Source organism: Amblyraja radiata, chromosome 17, assembly GCF_010909765.2.
Source record: "Amblyraja radiata isolate CabotCenter1 chromosome 17, sAmbRad1.1.pri, whole genome shotgun sequence".
Classification (NCBI taxonomy): domain Eukaryota; kingdom Metazoa; phylum Chordata; class Chondrichthyes; order Rajiformes; family Rajidae; genus Amblyraja; species Amblyraja radiata.
This window is the reverse complement of record NC_045972.1, coordinates 19,455,296-19,475,928: the sequence shown is the minus strand read 5'-3', so window position 1 is coordinate 19,475,928 and position 20,633 is coordinate 19,455,296. Positions and strand designations below refer to the sequence as shown.

The window sequence follows — 20,633 nt, the reverse complement described above, 5'->3', positions numbered from 1 at the left end:
TCCCTCCGACAGGTGATGTCATTGCCCCACAATGTGATTTGCATCATATGCTTAAACACCACCCAGTTGCCAAGCAGCTTCCTGCAACTGTGACAAACCATCACCAATGTGCCCTTGCCTGTGCAGCACACTGACTTGGCCAGGAGCACTAAGTGCTGGCCTTCATTTGAACCATGGAATGTCTCATTAAATTAGTTGTTCAGGTCCATGATTGAGAGCATGGGTCAGGATGAATCTCGGAGCTGTTAAACCTGTGGAGTCCAATCTTAAACCTAATTCAGGCACCTTTGTCTTTTCTGATTTTGGAAGTATGTTTGAGCCAAAATGCAACAGCAGTACAGTTGCTGCCTTACAGCGCCAGAGAGCCGGGTTCGATCGTGACTATGGGTGCTGCCTGTACGAAGCTCGTACGTTAGCTCTGTGACCGCTTGGGTTTTCTCCGGGTGTTCCAGTTTCTTCCCACATTCTAAAGACAAGTAGGTTTGTAAGTGAATTGGCTTCTGTACATTGTAAATTGTCCCCAGTATGTGGGATAGAACGAGTATATGGGTGATTGCTGGTTAGCATGGACTCGGTGGCCGAAGGGTTGTTTTTACACTGTATCTCCAAAAATTAAAATCTATTGCCCACCAATGAAAAATAATCCAGCCAGCTTTGGACAATCAGAAGACAGATGGATCATAAAACCAGGAAACATTTAATTGGAGGAACACTTGAGTGAAATCCAAACTGGTTTGATGGATAAGCGAATAATTGTTCTGATATAGCCACGATCACTCTGACTTTGTAAGGGATAGCGAAGATGTGCAGTGCAACGCTTTGCTGCTATTTTGGCTGCTTCACAGGAGGGCTCTCTTTATCTTGATTAGTCTCAGTGTCTGGCACATAACGGATGGATTGATTACATTTAATGAGCTTGCTGGAACCATCAATACTTGAAAGCCTTTATATCAAAGATAACGCTATGATGGCTAGATTGTCACTTTCTACTTTGCTGAGCAGGAGATGGCTGCCTCGGCATCAATGTTTGTATAATTGTTCTCATAATTGCACAGCTCTCTCCGGAGGTGAGCACAGCCTCTGCTCCATCTCCCTGCCTGACATGCATCGCATCCAAACTTTGTGCCCGCGCCTTGTTAGGCTTCAAACTAATGCTGCAAATTACCTTCTCATTGCAGAAAAGCAGCTGAACAGGGTAATGGACAACATCTGAGTGTGTTGTTAACCGGGTTCTGTTAAAGTTGAATTCAGAGCATCGAGGAGCGCTTCTAAACAGACTGGCCCTTTTGTTGTTATATCACCTGTTGTTGATGCAAGAATCCTCTTTGATCTCAAAGGGCCTGAATGTATTTTCAGTAGACTGTGTCAATGGTTCTTTTATTGTCACGTGTACCAAAGTGCAGTGAAATACATTTTTTTGCTTGCATATCAGTGAGATTATTGCCATATATAAAGACAATCCCGGGTACGCACCATGCATTGAAAGAGCACACTGAGTCCATATACAATAGTCGCTTGGGTTTGGTGCCATTTCACACAGTCCCAGCTGCAGCTGGCCAAGAAGGCCTGTTGTAGCCGCCACCCCATTTGGATCGACAGCGAGCCGTCCCTCTCTCCTCTCCGGGCCTTCAGTCTTCCTTCCCCAGGGAGTGCCTCCCGCAACTGACCTTGAAAGTACGGAAGACAAAAATGCTGGAGAAACTCAGCGGGTGAGGCAGCATTTATGGAGTGAAGGAAATAGGCGATGTTTTGGGTCGAGACCTATCTTCAGACGGAAGGTTAGACTCGGCCCCTTCCCAGTTGTCAGGAATTATTCCTGAGATTTTGAGTTCAGTTTAGCTCAGAGATACAGCATGGAACCAGGCCCTTCGGCCCCATTGAATGCACAATCACCTGTTCACATTGGTTCTATCTTATCCCATTTTCTCATACACTCTCTACACACTTCGGGCACTTTGACTTTAAAAATATGCACTTTTAGGGGATGTGGGAGGAAACCAGAATGGAGCCCTCGCAGTCACAGGGTGCACGTGCAAGCTCCACACAGACAAACTCCACCCAAGATCAGGATGGAATCCGGGTCTGAGGCTCTGTGAGGAAGTGGATCTACCCGCTGCTCCACTATACTGCCCACCTTTACACTCCTCCTCATCATGTGGATAATGTTGGCATGTATTGTACACAACACAGTTCAGAAGCAACACATTGGTCAGTCTGGAGACCGATATAGGCTGGACTGGGTAAGATTTCCTTCCCTGAATAACATTCGTGAGCCAGATGGGTTTTTACGATAACATGGAAAAACACAAAGTGCTGGAGTAACTGAGCAGGTCAGGCAGCAGCATCCCTAGTGAAAATGGATAGGTGATGAGATTGGATGCTCATCTATGTATATATGGGCTTGCATAAGTTCATATGTTATAGCAACAGAATTAGGTCATTCAACCAATCAAGTCTACTCCGCCATTCAATGATGGCTGATCTACCTTTCTCTCTCAACCTCATTCTCCTGCCTTCTCCCCATAACCCCTGACACCCTTACTAATCAAGAAGCGTACAATCTCCGTCTTAAAATATCCATTGACTTGGCCTCCACAGCTGTCTGTGGCAGTGAATTCCACAGATTTATCACCCTCTAAAGAACATGCATTCACATCAGGGAGTGGAAGGTCCGAGCATGCGTGACAAGCACACCCGCGCGTGAGGAGCCGAGGTCTGTAAATCACGCAGTCAAGAGTCCAGTTGCAAACCGCAGATCTGAACTGCACTATGAACAGTCCTTCCATAAGCTAGGGTACTGTTCGATTCACCTCTACCCCAATGAGGACATTAGATTTTGTCTATGGAACTGTTACGCCACATTCAGGGACCGTTTCTTCCCGGCTGTTATCAGTCAACTGAACCGTCCTGACCTACCATCTACCCCATGGGAGACCTTCAAACTATCTTTAATTGGACTTTACTGGACATTATCTTGCATTAAACATTGTATTCTTTACCCTGTATCTGTACCCTGCGAGCGGCTTGCTAGTAATCATGTATAGCCTCTATAAAAAATACCCCTAACGTGCAGGGAGTGGAAGGGGAAATTAGATAACATTGAACTGGTGTGAACAGTTGACCCAGGGCCGGCATGGACTTGATGGGCTGAAGGGCCAGTATCCATGCTGTATCTCTAAGCTAAACAAAATCCTTAAGATCTCCACATGGTTCCATAAATCAATCAACATTGCTCTTCTCCAGAGATGCTGCCTGACCCGCTGAGTTACTCCAGCTCTTTGTGTGTAAACCAGCATCCGCAATTCCTTCCTACACATCTGTGTTCCCAGACTTGCTCAGGGCATTGGTGATATTATGAGGTGCTCTTTCAGTGTTGTTGGTTAGTTATCTGGTATCAGGCTCCACTAAAAGTTTCCCCAGAGAACAAGTAACTGTTTTGTTTCCTCTGCGGAGTTTTTCGATACGCTGCGCAATTCAGAAGCAGCTTCTTGTTTGATTGCCGTCTCAGTGAATTCATGCTTTCTTACCAACCCCTCCTCATTGTACATTCTTCATGGATCACAAAACCGCTCGATAAGATGTGCCTCATCCACCAATTGACTTGAACGTTTTACCGAGAACCTATCAAATATAAAAAGCTTCTAATCTTATTTGTGTACTGGGACAACAGGAATCAATCTGAATTGAACTATGTGTTGGACTGAGAGCTGATTAGTGAATATATTTGGGAGCGTTAATGCTGCCCCTTTCACTTAGTAGGGTCAACGTCATTACCCTCTGTGTGTGCTTCATCAAGCATGCTGTCATGCAGGGCCCTATGCCAAAGGTGTGGGCTCTAATACACTCAGCACTTCAAATCCAGACGGAGCATGAAGACAAATGCTTTGTCTTCTCCGTCCCCCTTCCGGCAAACCTCCCCCCCTAACCCTTCCACAGTGCCAAAGGCATTTCCACGCACATCCATTTCAGTCGGTCTTCTTCGAGCGTATTGATTATATTTCTCATTGGGATAGCTCCGCGCCTGTTGTAAATGGGAGACATAAATGCGTTCATTCCATCTCGCGCCAGTGTGCGATGTGGAGAATGGTGGCCCAGCGTTCCGTGCGCTTTTTATGATGATGACATTACGGTGGGTTCACCTGAGGAATGATCCCAACAATGTCAGCCTTTGATAAAGCTCCCGCCTGCCTGCCCAGTGAGGCAAGAACCTGCAATACAATGAAACAAAACTCAACTGCGATTCAGAGAGTGGCACGGTGGTGCAGCGGTAAAGTTGCTGCCTTACAGTGCCAGAGACCCAGGTTCGATCCTAACTGCGAGCGCTGTCTGTACGGAGTTTAGATATTCTCCCTGCGACCTGCATGGGTGCTCTAGTTTCCTCCCACACTCCATAGGCTTACAGGATTGTAGGTTAATTGACTCAGTAAAATTGTAAATTGTCCCTAGTGTGTGTAGGATAGTGTTCGTGAACTCGGTGGGCCGAAGGGCCTATTTCCGTGCTATATTTCTAAACTAAACTAAGCATAATTTATTTTGTCTTAGTCTGTTAGGGAGCAACAGTAATATGATGACCGTTTCCTTTTTCCTATCTTAGAAACTTTAAAGTCTATTTACGTTTCTCATATTCTGCTGTCCTTTTCCTTAGCAGTGTCTTGATTTGTTGAATTATGAAATTGTCCCAGGCCCTAGACTTATTGGGATATTAGGTAACATTATATGCCTTTTCCTTTAATCGAATGTGATCTTTAACTTCTTGCTTACCCCGACTAGATCACTTTACCTGTTTTTTTTGTGCCTTAAAGGCATATATATTTTACTGGCTCCCTATATATTACCAGTAATTCTGTTAATTATGAAACATCACTTTTATTAAGTAATTTCACAATTTATTGCACCCTCCTCTTGCCTCACAGCTTCGTTGTTGCTTTATTCAGATTTAAGTCTCTGGTTCGGAATGAGCCAGGTCACCTTCCTTTTTTAATAATTGTCATTATAAAATTATCATATGCTTATCATTGTCCCCTGAGGCCCCCATAACTATCAGACCATTCATTAAGCCTTTCTTATTACACAGTTTTCTCTGGAATGTTAGTAGTTGAGGGGAGACCTGACAGAAGTATATAAAATAATGAGAAGCATAAATAGGGTGGACAGCCAGAACCTTTATCTCAGGGTTGAAACCTCCAACACTAGAGGGCACAGGTATGATGTGGGAGGGGGAAAGGTTAATGGAGATGTTCCGGGCAAGTACACAGAAGTGGTGGGGGTCTGGAACGCATTGCCAAGGGTGGGGATGGAGGCAGATATAATAATAGTGTTTAAGAGGCTTTTACATAGGCACATGGAAGTGCAGAGAATAGAGGGATATGGATCATGTACAGGCAGAAGAGATCAGTTTCGACACGAACATTGTGGGCTGAAGGGTCTGTAGCTGCGCTGCATTGTTCTATGTTCTATGTAAGTCTAGATATAAAATGACATGTTACTTTAGACTTTAGAAATACAGCATGGAAACAAGGCCCTTCGGCCCTACCAAGTCAGGGTCGACCAGCGAACCCCATTCACTAGCTCTACCCTACACACTCGGGTCAATTTACAATTTTACCAAAGCAAATTAACCTACAACCTGCACGTCTTTGGAGTGTGGGAGGAAACCGGAGCACCCAGGGAAAACCCACGTAGTCACAGGGAGAACGTACAAACTCCATACAGCCAGCACCTGTTGTCAGGTTCGAACCTGGGTCTCGAGCGCTGTGAGACACTAACTCTACCGCTGCGCCTCCGTGGCACCCTTCAAGATGCAAAAAAAACCAAAAAACTGCTGGAGGCAAAGGGATTGTCTTCATTTCGGGTTGAGACATCTCACTAGCAGTAGCTGGATGACCACAGTTACAGAGTAAGTTCATAGACAACAGAATGGAGACAAAAGAACGTGGGAGTTGGAACATACAGAGTGGGAAGACATGCTGGCCAGGGCAGCATGGGCATGAGTGGGCACAAACAAGCTGAGCCAATATCACAGATGGATGAATGGTACAGGCAGAAATCAAGTTAGCTGAAGTAGTAGAATTCAATATGAAGTCCAGAAGACTGTAGCATGTCCAACACTGCCCCACCCCTACCATCTCCATGCCACCAAAATGCCATTTTACCTCTGTCCGGAATAGTTATGTACTGTTTTATCTCTCCACGTGAAGTATGCATGTTTTTGATCTCAATAGAAGGAACTTGTTTTCCTATTTTTATTGATTTAATCAGTAAGGATGAGCCACAGCTGATAACCAGTCTATGGCATGAAAGGCATTGGGCTGTAAAGGGCAACATCATAATCGTAATCACACTTTATTAGCCAAGTATGTTTTGCAACATACGAGGAATTTGAATCTTCCGTTGACGGGACGATCGTGGCTTCCTCAGCCGGCGGTTGAGCCCACCGCGTCGGGGCAATCTGGCTGCCTGCACCAGGCGATCAACCCCGGGTCGGAGCTGGTCGAACCTTCTGCGTCATTTGGAGCTTCCCGACAAAAAGACAGACAGACTGTTGGCGAGGCTGCCATCGTGCAGTGCCCCCTGGTGGTATATGTCTGGTAAAGGTGCGTGGAGAATTTGAGGTCCTGTAAGTAGTGGATGTGTTTATGTATCTTGGTAGGAAGTCATTGCGATGTGTAAAACACAAAGTGCTGGAGTAACTCAGCGGGTCAGGCAGCATCTGCGGAAGGATTGGGCTAGTGATGTTTCGGGTCAAGATCATTCTTCAGACTGATTGTCGTGGTGGGGAGAGGAAGCTGGAAAAGAGAGGTGGGGCTGGAACTGCGCCTGGCAACTGATAGCTGGACAGATGGATGGATACCGGTGAGTGTGGGGGTTGGGCTGGATTGGCATGTGGATGTTGTGCGTGACAAAGGAGAGCCTGTTCCCATGGACAAAGGGTGTCGGATAAGGAGGTTTCTGAGGCATGGATGCCGAGGTGAGTGAGGAAAGTGGGGGGGGGGAGGGGAGGGATGGAGATGGTGGTGAGAGGAACTGATCCAAATGTCTTAGTTTAGTTTAGAGATACAGTGGGGGAGACAGGCCCTTCAGCCCACCAAGTCTGCACCGGCCTGCGATCCCCGCATATTGACACTATCCTACACACACGAGGGACAATTTACACTTATACCAAGCCAATAAACCTGAACGTCTTTGGAGTACGGGAGGAAACCGAAGATCTCGGAGAAATGTGTAAGGCTTGCAACTCTCCCGCTGCGCCACCGTGCCGCTCCCACTGCAAGATATCAGTGCATATGTCAGGCAAGAGAACAGTGCAGCATCCTCTCACAAGAGAGTGAGAGCAGCGACTGTGGAGGAATTGATTTAAAGGGCATCCGGACATGCAGCATGGAGCCGGGCTTCAGTGATGTACCGGTACTCCTCCTTATTACCCTGAGCCTGTTCCCATGGTGCTGTGGAGATGCAGAGCCCACTTACAGGTTTATTAAAAATCGAATGATGGTCTGCCGCGTGTCTCTGTAACAGCCCTTTTTGAATTGCAGAGTGATTTATTTCAGCCAATTATTGGTGCGCACATCTTTTTAGGGACTGAGCACAATTGATTGAATCATATTGAAAACAAATTAGCCTTCACACACACACGGGAGCCTGTTTATCATTTAAAGAGGAACTGTAATAATCCATAAAAGTCAGAGCAAGCATATTAATTGTATTTAATTTAAAGAACGTATCAACAAGCTTGCACCAAAAACCACAGCACAGAAATATATGGATTATGTGTGGCTTTGATTGCACCATGTATATTAATTAATTATTGCATTGACCCAGCCGGTAATGAGGAACCCATGTGTGGCACAGCGAATTTAACTTCAAGTGCTTGTCCTCTGATTAGCTGCAAACTCAGGTGTAAATGTCATGTGGCAGAAGGATCTCCAATGTACAAATCATTACCGGCTATCAACCTTATAATTAGCAAATGTTCAGTGTGCGCGGAGAGTGCCACGGTGAACTGGAGAAGTGGGCCCAGCTGTGTGGAATGGTAGCGTCCTGTTTAATTGCGTGTGGGCCACGGGTTAATAAAAGATGAGAAGAGGGATTAAGAGTAAAGCTGCACTTTATATAATTAATACTCCGGGCACCTACACGGTGGGTCATCTGATGTCTCTGCAACAAATTGATTTGACATGTTATCGACGCACCTCAGAACAAAGGGGAGGGGGGGGGGGATTAGCTTTTTCCTTTTTATTCAGACGAGCACCCTCGATTGAAGTGCTCCATTCTGATACAGAGAATGGAAGAAGCTGCATTTCCTTTGGGCCTTGCACACCGCAAATTGCTTTGCAACCAGTGAAGTCCTCTTGTAAAAGGGGCCTGATTACACCCAGCGAGCTCCACACACAGTGCAAGGCCAATGTCCAGGTCTGTGCAGGAAGGAACTGCACATGCTGGTTTACACCAGAGATAGACACAAAATGCTCGGCGGGATGCTGTGGAGTTGCTGCCTTACAACGCCAGAGACACTGGTTCGATTCTGACTGCAGGTGCTGTCTGTACGGAGTTTGTATGTTCTCCCTGGGACCGTGTTGGTTTTCTCTGGCTGCTCCGGGTTTCTCCCACATTCCATAGACGTGCAAATTTGTAGGTTAATTAGTTTCTGTAAATTGTCCTCGCTGTGTAGGATAGAACTAGTGTACGGATGTTCACTGGTTAGTGCGGACCACTCTATCTCTAAACCAAACTAAATTAAACCAAACTAAACTAAACCAAACCAAAGAAGACTCTGAAGAAGGGTCTCGAACCGAAACGTCACCTATTCCTTCGCTCCATTGATGCTGCCTCACCCGCTGAGTTTCTTCAGCATTTTTGTCTACCTTCGATTTTTCCAGCATCTGCAGTTCTTTCTTAAACCAAACGAAACTATCATTCTACCTTGCCTGTAACTGGAGACCTAACTATGTGCACTTGTGAGTTTTGTGTTTAAGTTCCCCTTCAATGGTGAACGTTTTTAACGCCTGGCCTTTTGTTATCCTCCCTGAGCTTTTTACCCGAAGCCTTATTATTGTTATTGATCACGTTTGTTAAGCGTTCATGTGCCTCAGTAACGGGGGGTTGGATCGATCAGCCCCAGTTCCCCTGCAACAAGGGAGCTGGCGAGGTGCTCCTCCGAACAGCAGTCGCAACATTCGCGGATGGCTTCCCCGGCAGTAAATTACAGCAACCAATTCCGAGATGGATTGATTCAATTTAACACAAGTTCTCCTGGATTGCATGACTTATAGCTCCCCAGTGGTACTGCGCTGCATCTGTCTCTGTGTTTGGGATATTAATGGGAAAGATCACCTCAGCACTTGAAGGCGTCCACGGGTGCTCGTTCGGGTGCACCGTGTTTGGAGCAGTTCTTCCCACTGGACAGGCCAACACCTGCAACATTACAACAAGGACTGCACCTTGCATTGGCTGCAAGGGTGGGCATCTTGAGGATGTGACAGGTGCTTTAGAAATGCATTTTTCTGCAGTGTTAGCAAGTTCCCAGGAACACATGGTGCTGGAGTGATTCACCGGGTCAGGCAGTGTCTCTCGAGAACATGGACAGGTAACGTTTCGAATTGAAGGGTCACCTGTCCATGTTCTCCAAAGACGCTGCCTGACCTGCTGAGTTACTCCAGCACATTATGTCCTTTTGTTTACTCTGGTTGGTTCTAAAGTTAGGTTATTAACTTGCAACTCAGCGGGTCAGGCAGCGTCTCTGGAGAACATGGATAAGTGATGTTTTGGGTCGGGACCTGTCTTCAGATTGAATCAGTCTAAAGAAGGGTGCCGATCTGAAACGTCACCTATCCATGTTCCCCAGAGACGCTGCCTGACCTGCTGAGTTACTCCAGCACTTTGCGACTTTATTGTAAACCAGCATCTGCAGTTCCTTGTATCCACATTCTCAGGGAAATAGTACAATATAGGATTAAGGAAAGAGTCTAAATTTAATAGCACCTCTTCACAGTCCATGAAGCAGCAGCATCTTTGCACACAACAGCATACCATGAAGAGGAATTCAACCATTGACTAAATCAATGGATTTCATGCTTCCTGTATTGGTGTCTGTGTTTAGTTATAAACCAGCATCTGCAGTTCTTTGTTTTGACATGTTGGCCTACTCCACTGTGAAATCTCCTCAAGATGTGCAGGTTTGCCTAGTTTGAAGAAGTTCTCTTCCTCTCTCTGACGGCCGTTCTACAACACCCTCACTCACTGCTTCCCCACTGTCGTTCCTACTGCTCTCCAGCTGTGGCCAGCCCAGATTGCTCCTGGCCTTGTCTCGCCTCCAGGACTTTACCTCCTCGCACCCCCTACTTTCAGTCCGTAGAAGGGTCCCGACCCGAAATTCCATCCATCCTTTTTCTCCAGAGATGCTGCCTGACCCGTTGCGTTTCTCCAGCACTTTGTGTTTCTTTACACCAAGTGGTTTTGGTTTGAATTGAACCTCAATTATCACGATGATGAAACAGAGTTCCAAGCCAAAGCATGCAATTAAGATTGATTTTACATTTTAATTCCTGCTGAGAGGAATGAAGTCTGGCATTCTTTACACCATTGATTCCCATATCACCCTTGTTGGGAATGGAGTTGTGGTGTGTGTAGAGTGGTGATGAGGGAATTTTACGGATGTTGATAGAACCGTGGGAAATGGAACCTGGTTAATGATGAAGGCCTTCAGAACCCTGCCGTTATTTCTGTAAAGTAAGAAACAAAGTATAATTTTGCATCACTCATATTGAGTTAAATATGGAAGCATTTGTTTTAGTTTGAAACTTAGAAGTTCATAGGTTCTAGGGGCAGAATTAGGTCATTCGGCCCATCAAGTCTACTACACCATTCAATCATGGCGGATCTATCTTTCCCTCTCAACCCCATTCTCTTGCCTTCTCCCCATAACCCCTGACACCCATACTAATCAAGAATCTGCCTTAAAAAAATATCCATTGACTTGGCCTCCACAGCCGTCTGTGGCAATGAATCCACAGATTCACCACTCTCTGACTAAATAAATTCCTCCTCATCTCCTTTCTTAAGATACTTCCTTTTATTCTGAGCCTGTGGTCTCTGGTCCTAGACTCTCCCACCAGTGGAAACAACCTCCCCACATCCACACTATCCAGGCCTTTCACAATTCGCTAAGTTTCAATGAGGTTCCCCCTCCTCCTTCTAAACTCAGTTTAAAAATAATGAACAACCAGGCCCTGTTCAAAGAAATGCATAGAGACATCTAGGCACCAAAAGAAAAGAAGGCATCTTAAGTGTGGATCATGTTTGATACTTTTTATGATGAGTTAAGTCACCATTTTGGAGATCAATGCCCCCACTGTCTGTAAAATGAATAATGTTGAAATCTGTTAAAAGATATCTATATGACTTCTATACAGCTCAGTATGATTGGTCAGGCCACATCTGGAGTATTAGTTTGCCCCATTACAGGAAGGACGTGGAAGATGCAGGGGATATTTACCAGAATGCTGTCTGGATTAGAGAGTTTCGGCAACAAGGAGAGGTTGGATAAACTCAGAATGTTTTCTCTGGAATGTCGGAGGTTGAGGGGAGACCTGATAGAAGTGTCTATAATTATGAGAGAAGCAGATATGGTAGACAGTCAGAACATTTTCACCAAGGGTGGAAATCTCCAATACTAGAGGGCATAGGTACAGGGTGAGAGGAGGAACATTTAATGGAGATGTGCAGGACATCTTTTACACAGAGAGTGGTGGGGCCTAGAACGCATTGCCAGTGGTGGTGGTGGAGGCAGATATGATGGCGGCATTTTAGAGGCTTTTAGATAGGCACATGGAAGTGCAGGGAATAGAGGGATATGGATCATGTACATGGAATAGAGGGATATGGATCGGCAACACAACCATCGTGAGGCTGAAGGGTCCATTCCTGTGCTGCACTGTTGTGCTTTATCTTCTATAGAGATCATTAATATAGAGAGATAGGTGGGCTGAGTGGGTGGGCAAGAAATTGTAATAGGACACTAGGTGCCATTTAGATTGGAAAATCTAAATCTTCTTTTAACCAAAATAAACTATATTCGGAAATATATATATATACAAAAGAAGAACTATGCAAAAATTCTTCTGACATCCTCAGTGGCTATACGTACATTCATTACAGTTGTATTTGGTAGAGTTCATAGTAACATCATTATACCTGCACCCTCGCCACTCATGTGGCCCCCCTGGGTTGCCATCCCATCCCTCGTTTGAGGGGCGTCTCCACCCCACCCTGCCCCTCGATATCCAGCAGCAGAAGGACACTAGACTGTGGTCCTCCCCCACAGAGCCTTGGCGTTGGCTGCACCAAGCTTCAGTGTGTCCCTCAGCACGTACTCCTGGAGCCCGGAGCGGGTTGCAAACACCATTCATCAGAACTCCCACAAATTGGGGTGCCTCTAAGTGCTTGCAACTGACTTCACAGAGGAGACCACAACATGTACCAGAGCAAATAGCAGGAAACAAAAGGTGACATAATATTGCTTCAAAGTAACGTTGTGCTTCATTTTCATTTCAGACATTTTTAGAATTTTTTTTAGGAAATGGTTGATTTATTGTCTTTCAAATCCTGCTTTGAGTAGCTGTAAGAGCTACCTTTTATAAACATCAATTACAGCTCTGTAATAAATCAGACCACTTATACACAGCCATTATAGTCCACTTTGATATCAAAGCCCAGACATCATATATGAATTGGAAAAATGTGTTTTATTAGCTTTGAGATTGCTAGAACCGCATGATAAACACAAAGGGTAAAATTAAAAAGGGTTTAATTAGAGGTGCACTTCAAAACAAAATATTTTGTGATCGGCGCGGAACTATGTGTCTTGTGTCGGTAATTTCTGATCCAACGCTATCTCTCGAGCCCGACTGAAGTGTCAGCTCAGAGGCTGTTATGTCGGCTCCCATCTTGTCCCATTGAGCAATTCCTCGAAAGACAGATGAGCATGTGCATGGTACCTTATGAAGGGTGAGAGTCCCCAAGTCATCTTCACTCGGTGAAGTACCCTGCCACGTGCATTCGCTGCTGTAATCGCGGGGGGAGAGGTGGCCAATTGCCACACAGCAAAGCCTCACCTCAAGCAAAATAGACAGCCAGACATTCCACGTTCCTTGTATGTGGCATCAACTGATGGATTTAAATTTCCTGGCACTGGTCCACCACCGATTCACCGGCAACTGGTGGTCCGTCCCCACCCTTGATCTGAACAATATCATTCAGGTTCCTATTAAATCTTTCCCCTCTCACCTTAAACCTTTGACCTCCGGTTCCTGACTCCCCTACTCTGATTAGAGTACTCTTTATGTCTCTTTCACACAGAGAGTGGTGAATCTCTGGAACTCTCTGCCACAGAAGGTAGTTGAGGCCAGTTCATTGGCTATATTTAAGAGGGAGTTAGATGTGGCCCTTGTGGCTAAAGGGATCAGGGGGTATGGAGAGAAGGCAGGTACAGGATACTGAGTTGGATGATCAGCCATGATCATATTGAATGGCGGTGCAGGCTCGAAGGGCCGAATGGCCTACTCCTGCACCTATTTTCTATGTTTCTATGAGTACAAGACTGTGCTCGTTGGAAAATGTGTCATGGGATTTCTCCTGTGCATTACAGTGGGTGCGCACCAGTCTTGGTTTAATGCCTCATCTTAAAGACTGTGCAACATTTTTCTTCCGGCACCAACCTCAAAATTGGTGCCTATGTATCCAGAGTGGGGTTAGGTCTAATCTTTCCCTCAACCCTGTTCATCTCTCTTCACCTTCTATGCTATCCTCCCCACCCCAAAAAATACAACTCATTTTTGCGGAATGCATTCTTTGTTCCACTAACCTTTTGTTGTCATGTTCTTCAAGTGGACGTGTATGTCCTCTGGGCTGCTCTCCAAACGTGGCAATTGTAAATCCTCTCAGCCAAATTCACGTCTTGCGTCATAAATACGAGCAGAATTAGGCCATTCGGCCCATTGAGTCTACTCCGCAATTCAATCATGGCTGATCTATCTTTCCCTCTCATCCCCATTCTCCTGCCTTTTCCTTATAACTCCTGACACTCTTACTAATCAAGAATCTGCCGATCTCCGCCTTAAAATTACCCATTGATGCCTTCACAGCTGTCTGTGGCAATGAATTCCACAGATTCACCACAATCTGACTAAAGAAATTGCTCCTCATCTCCTTTATAACGGTACGTCCTTTTATTCTGAGGCCATGACATCTGGTCCCAGACTCTCCCACTAGTGGAGACACCCTCTCCACATTCCCTCCATCCAGGCCTTTCACTAAGTTTCAATGAGGTTTCCCCTGCATAGAAGCAACTACCCAGTGCACCATTCTCTGCTTGGCTTAACATTAGGCATTTTCCAAATATACTACATACTGTAAATGGTTGTTGGCATAAGCTTTGGAACACGGGTTGGTTGGGTAGGTAGGGGTGTCTAAGCAGATGGCATGTAGTCCATCTGTAGCTAAGGGCATTTTGACATAACAGTGCTTCCCAAATTGTTCTTGTTTAAACAATGAGCCATGTATTGAGTTTGTAACAATACTCCGGGAAGCTGTCGGGGTAGCGAGTGTTTCTTTTATTAATTAGCGGTTCTGCATCATTGCCGCTTGCCTTCTTCTTGAAGAGGAATTGTAATCCCGCATTGAAAGCTGCTTGGCAGGCCACATGGCAAGAGTGCCTTTGACTAGAGGAGTAGGGAGGATAATTGGCTCCTGTATAAATAAGTGTGTATGAACTACAATATTTGACTCTGCAAATTAGCATCTGGTCTTTGCTCTGCTCCCATTGAGTTGTCACCTGTTCCAGGAGACAGTGAGCGAAGGCTATTTCTATTTCATCCACTGCGTGCCAAGTCTGGGCTGATTGCTTTTCTATCATCTGCTGTTCACCACATGTATCACCCCAGATTTTTTTGGACTGTGTGAGATCTAGCCAAGCCTCCGATGACTGCAAGGCCACGCTGAATGCTGAATTATAAGGAGGATTTATCATCATGTGGTATGTCTGAATGCCAGGGAAGCAGGTTGGTCCTGCAGCAAACTCTACAATCTTGAGTTGCTTAACCCAGGTGGTCACTGCCCCTGATCTAGGGGTCAGTTGCTTCTTGCAGTTTAGTTTAGAGATACAGTGTAGAAACAGGCTCATTGGCCCACAGAGCCATGCCAAACAATAATCACCCGTACACAAGTTCTATTTTATCCCAGTTTCACATCCTGCACACTAGAGGCAATTTACAGAAGCCAGTTGACTTACAAACGTGCACATCTGTGGAATTAGATTTTTGGACATAAGAGATACAGCGCGGAAACAGGCCCTTTGGCCCATCGAGTCCTGGCCGACCAGTGATCACCCCATACACTATCCTACACACCAGGGACAATTTTTTTGCAATTTTTTTTACCAAAACTAATTAACTTACAAACATGTACATCTTTGGAGTGAGGGAGGAAACCGGAGCACCCGGGGTAAACCCACGCGGTCACAGGGGAGAACCTACAAGCTCCGTACAGATAGCACCCGCAGTCAAGATTAAACCCGGCCCTCTGGTGCAGCACCACTGTGGTTGATGATATGATGGAGTCACTGGCTGCATTGGTGCACACCTTGAAGACTCAACACGGAACTGAACTGCACCCCTTATCTGTAGTCTGCAGAAACCCAGAGTCCAGAGAGCAAATAAACACCTCTCTGTTAAAAAAAAAAAAATCCATTCTGGTGAAATCCAGCACCACAAATGGTGAGATTATATAAATAAAAGCTAAAACATTTTCCAAGGTTGATGGATTTCATACGCTGGCTGATGTGGGCATCATTGGCAAGGTTAGCATTTATTCCCAACGCCCTTGGGAAAGTGCTGATGCTGATGACTCGTCCATCTGGTGAATGGACTCCCACTGTGCCCTTGGCTATGGGCACTCCAGGAGGGGAAATCAGCCGCGGTGAAGTTGGTTCCGAGTCTTATTTTCAAGTTGTCGTGAGTTGCAATTCCTGCACAGGAAGAGGATGTCACTGCCAGCAACAACATTTATCGTCCATCCTTAATTACCCTTGAGCACAGGAGGCAGCAAACCGCAGAAACAAAGAACTGCAGATACTGGTTAATGCACAAAAGGACACAAAACGCCGAGGTAGCTCTGCAGGTCAGGCAGCATCTCTGGAGGACATGGATAGGCAATGTTTCAGGTCGAGACCCTTATTTCCACAAGAATAGTAGAATACTGGAACAGCTACCTCCCCTTTGTAATCGGACTACTGAACGGTTCTCCCATTAGTTAAGTGGTCGTCCTAATCTTCCCACCTACCCTCGTTATGGACACTGAACTTTTTCTCTGTAACTGTTATACTACAGTGCTGTAAAATTATATTGTGCACTCCTGTATTCTTCTCTTTGCACTACCTGTTGTACCTGTGGATGGCTTGACTGTACTCAAGTGTCGTATGATCTGATTTAATTGGACAGTGTGGAAGTAAAAGCTTTTCACTGCATCTCAGTACATGTCACGCTAATAAACCAAAGCCTGTTCCCCCCCCTGAAGCTCAGTTGTGACCCAGATGGGGTTTAACAACAGTCGATCCTTTCACCAGAAAAAGACACAAAGTGCTGGAGTAACTAAGCGAGTCAGGCAGCATCTCTGCAAAATCCGGACAGGCGATGTTTCGGGTCGGGACCCGTCTTCAGACTGGAGAAGGCTCTCAACCCGAAACATCGCCTATCCATGTTCTCCAGAAATGCTGCCTGTCCCGCTGAGTTGCTCTAACACTTTGTGTCTCTTTGTAGGCAGTTAACAGTCTGCCAAATTAGTGGGGCTTTACCCAAACGCAGGCCATAGCGTGTTTCAAATGCTGCACATTGGTCGTAAGCTCTTTACAACAATTCAGTAGCTTTGAGTTCCACATTTACTTAATTATCTGAGTTTAAATCCCTAAAGCCTTGGTGGGATTTGAACTCATATCTCCAGATCAAAGGATCGAGTTTAATCGCGCGTCTTCTCTTCGCCCACTGCGGTGCTGTACCCACAGACGGTTACGCCTGACGACACCTGTTGTAGCTCAGTCTTTCTCTGGCAGAGCAAGCAGACCAGAGGCAGAGACCTTCACACAAATAGCTCACTTGAAGTGGTTTAACGGGGAAGCTCGGAAACTCACCTGCTTTGGAGCGCCGTTTTAAGGGTGCCCTATTCATTTAACTTTGCATTGGAATGGAAAAAGAGACCAAGATAACATTGAGTGCTGTTATGGCTGCTTCATAGTCAGCACGAGATGGGTACTAGTGTTTATGTTTAGTTTATTGTCACGTGTGCCGAGGTACAGTGGAAATCTTTTGTTGCGCGCTATCCAGTCAGCAGCAGGACAATACATGAATACATAATGGTGACATTTGCTCTGCAATTCCCTGCTTCACTCAATCTTTCCCACCCGCTCCCCAGGTACTTTCCCCCCGCAACCACTGGAGCTGCAACATCTGTCCCTATACCTCCCCCTTCGACTCTTTCCAGTGAAGAGGGAATGACCAGGGTGTAAAAGACCCTTGATTATCATGGTTTTTTTTTGTGGGGAATGGGGTTTTGGAATTGTGGATGGAAGAGGTAACGGAGGTTGGAAGTTTGGAGAGGGTGTGGGCGTGAAGGGATTTGAATGGAATGATTCTGACGTTCCAGTCTGAAACGCTGTACTGGAGGGACAAGGGCATTAGTCTTCCCAGTGTAGGAGAGCACAGCTGAAGAGTGGAGAAGAAGCATGCGAGAACCTGCACAGTCACGCCGGTAACTGTACTGTTAGTTGCGATGGACAATGGAGAAGAGTTGGTCTAGTAAACGATGACCTACTTAATGGAAATGGGACAAAATGGTGGCAGACTTTGCTAAACCCATTTCATGCCATAGCTTCTGATTTAGAAAATGCCTCGGTTTTGAAATGACTCATTCTGACAGAGAGGGGGAGAGAGAGGGGGAGAGGTGGGGAAGGGGGAGAGGGCGAGAGAGAGGGGGAGAGGGAAGGAGGGGGAGAGGGCGAGAGAGAGAGGGAGAGGGGGAGAAGGGGATGTGTGGTTACACCAACATTCATCCACTAATCCACCTCTTGTGTGGCCATGGGCAACATCCAAGAGCACAGGCCAGAAGATTCCTGTGGGGGGGAAAGAAGAGGAATTTTGCATCTTGTGCCATTCCATTCCTGGATGCCTCAAGGTGCCGACACAGATAGGGTAGAGAGTCGGAAACTTTTTCCAAGGGTTTGAATGTCAAATGTCAGTGCATAGTTTAAAGGCGATAGGGTCAAAGTTTAAAGGAAATGTGCGGGGCAAAAGTGGAGTTTGCACGTTCTCCCTGTGACCACGTGGGTTTCCTACGGGTGCTCTGGTTTCCTCCCACTTACCAAAGGCGTGCAGGGTTTGTAGGTTAATTGGTCTCCGTGAATCACCCCTAATGCGCAGGGAGCGGATGATATAGTGGGATAGCATAGAGCTAGTGTGGGGGTGATCGATGATCGGCGTGGACTCGGTGGGTGGAAGGGCCTGTTTCCATGTTGTATCTCTACACACTAAACACTGAACGAACAAGTGAGCAACCAATTCTATCCCCCTTGCGTACTCCATTTGAACACTCACATGGTTGCTTCCTTGCACACCTATGCACACATTGGTGATGGGAGTGTATAACAACCTCACACTGTCAGCTAGCATCCCGAGGTTGAAGATCTATCTGACAGGCAATTTGCACATCTTGGGAAACAGAGACTGATAGCATCCTTTGAGCCAATTAATTCCTAATTGATGGCTCATACTGATCATATAAAAACAAGTCATTCAAAGCCAATGGCATAAAATGGCTCACCGATCACTAAACCACCCGGGAAGCAAGTAGCACAGTACTGAAGACCAAGTGGAGGATCATCATTGGTCTGTGCAGAGTGTAACCTGCTGGAAAGGAAAGCAGATTAACATCAACTTGTAGGTGGCTGCCTGGAGTTGGTCAGCAGGTGCATGTGTTGGTATTTGTTTATTGATGTCACATGTACGAGGTACAGTGAAACTGTTCAAAAGGGAACTGCAGATGCTGGAATATCGAAGGTACACACAATTGCTGGGGAAACTCAGCGGGTGCAGCAGCATCTATGGAGCGAAGGAAATAGGCGACGTTTCGGGCCGAAACCCTTCTTCAGACTGGGTTCAACAGTGAAACTGTTGTCTTGCATGTCATCCAGTCAAATCATCCCATAGAACACAAACTGCTGGAGTAACTCCAAGATCTCTGGAGGACATGGACAGGCAGAGGTTTGGGTCGAGACCCTTTTTCAGACTGATTCACGAATCCCAACCTGAGTCTCAACATCCCTCCCCTACCCTAGTTCTCTGAATAGTTTCACTGTCCTTCTGATTAATTTTACTGATTGTATGCCCCCTTGTCGCCTTCCCCTCAGCTAACAATGAATCATTCTACATTTCCCAATCATGGTCTGCTTTGATCTGGCATTTTCACACCTTACCCATCCATATCTCTAGACTCCCTCTCCCCTGACTCTCAGTTTGAAGAAGGGTGTCGACCCGAAACGTCACCTAATCCTTTTCTCCAGAGATGCTGCCTGACCCATTGAGTTGCTCCGGCTTTTTGTGTCTATCTTCAGTTTAAACCAGCTTCTGCAGTTCCTTCCTACCCAACCTGAAATGTTGCCTGACCATGTCCTCCAGAGATGATGCCTAATCCACTGAGTTACTCCAGCACTTTATGTTCTACACCATATAGTGTTCCAGCAACAGAGAAAGTGCGGATAAAATAAAGTGAAAGAGGTACAATGAGGTAGGTTGGGAGATCGGGACTACACCCGTAGCTTAATCTGAGCAATTTTGGGTCCCATATCTGAGGAAGGATGTGCTGGCGTGGGTGAGGGTCCGATGGAGGTTGACGAGAACTATCCCAGGGATGATTGGGTTAACATATGATGAGCGTTTGACGGCACTGGGCCTGTACAAGCTGGAGTTTAGAAGGATGGGGTGGAGGACCTCATTGAAACTTACCGAATAGTGAAAGGCTTAAATGGAGTGGATGCGGAGAGGATGTTTCCACTAGTGGGATAGTCTAGGACCAGAGGGCATAACCTCAGAATAAAAGGATGCACCTTTAGAAAGGAGACGAGGGGGAATTTCTTTAGTCATGCGATTATTTGGTTAACATATGAAGAGCATTTGAAGGTTCTGAGTCTGTACTCGCTGGTGTTTAGTAGGATGAGGGGGAATCCCATTGAAACCTATCGAACAATTAAAGGCCTCGATATATTGGACTTGGAAAGGATGTTTCCAGTAACGTGTGGGAGTTTAGAACCAGGGAGAACAGCCTCAGAATAAAAGGACTTGCCTTCAAAATGGAGATGAGGATTTGGTTTTAGTTCGAGGGTGGCGAATCTGTGGAAATTATCGGGTATTTTGTAAGGAGGGGATTTTCTTGATTACAAAGAGTGTCAAGGGTAATGGGGAGGGGGAGAAGGCAGGAGAATGGGGTTGAGATGGAGAAATAGATCGGCCATGAATGAACGGCGGAGTAGACTTGATGGGCTGAATGGCTTACCTCTGCTCCTATGGCTTTTGAACCTATGGGAGGCCCATTTAGTC

The 20,633-nt window shown here is 46.0% G+C and overlaps 1 protein-coding gene across 3 annotated transcripts in view; it reads left to right on the top strand.

The window, feature by feature from the left end:
• Positions 1-20,633, top strand: part of gse1 (Gse1 coiled-coil protein) — a 507,238-nt gene that overhangs the window by 322,585 nt on the left and 164,020 nt on the right. The gene's annotated exons all lie outside the window — the stretch shown is intronic.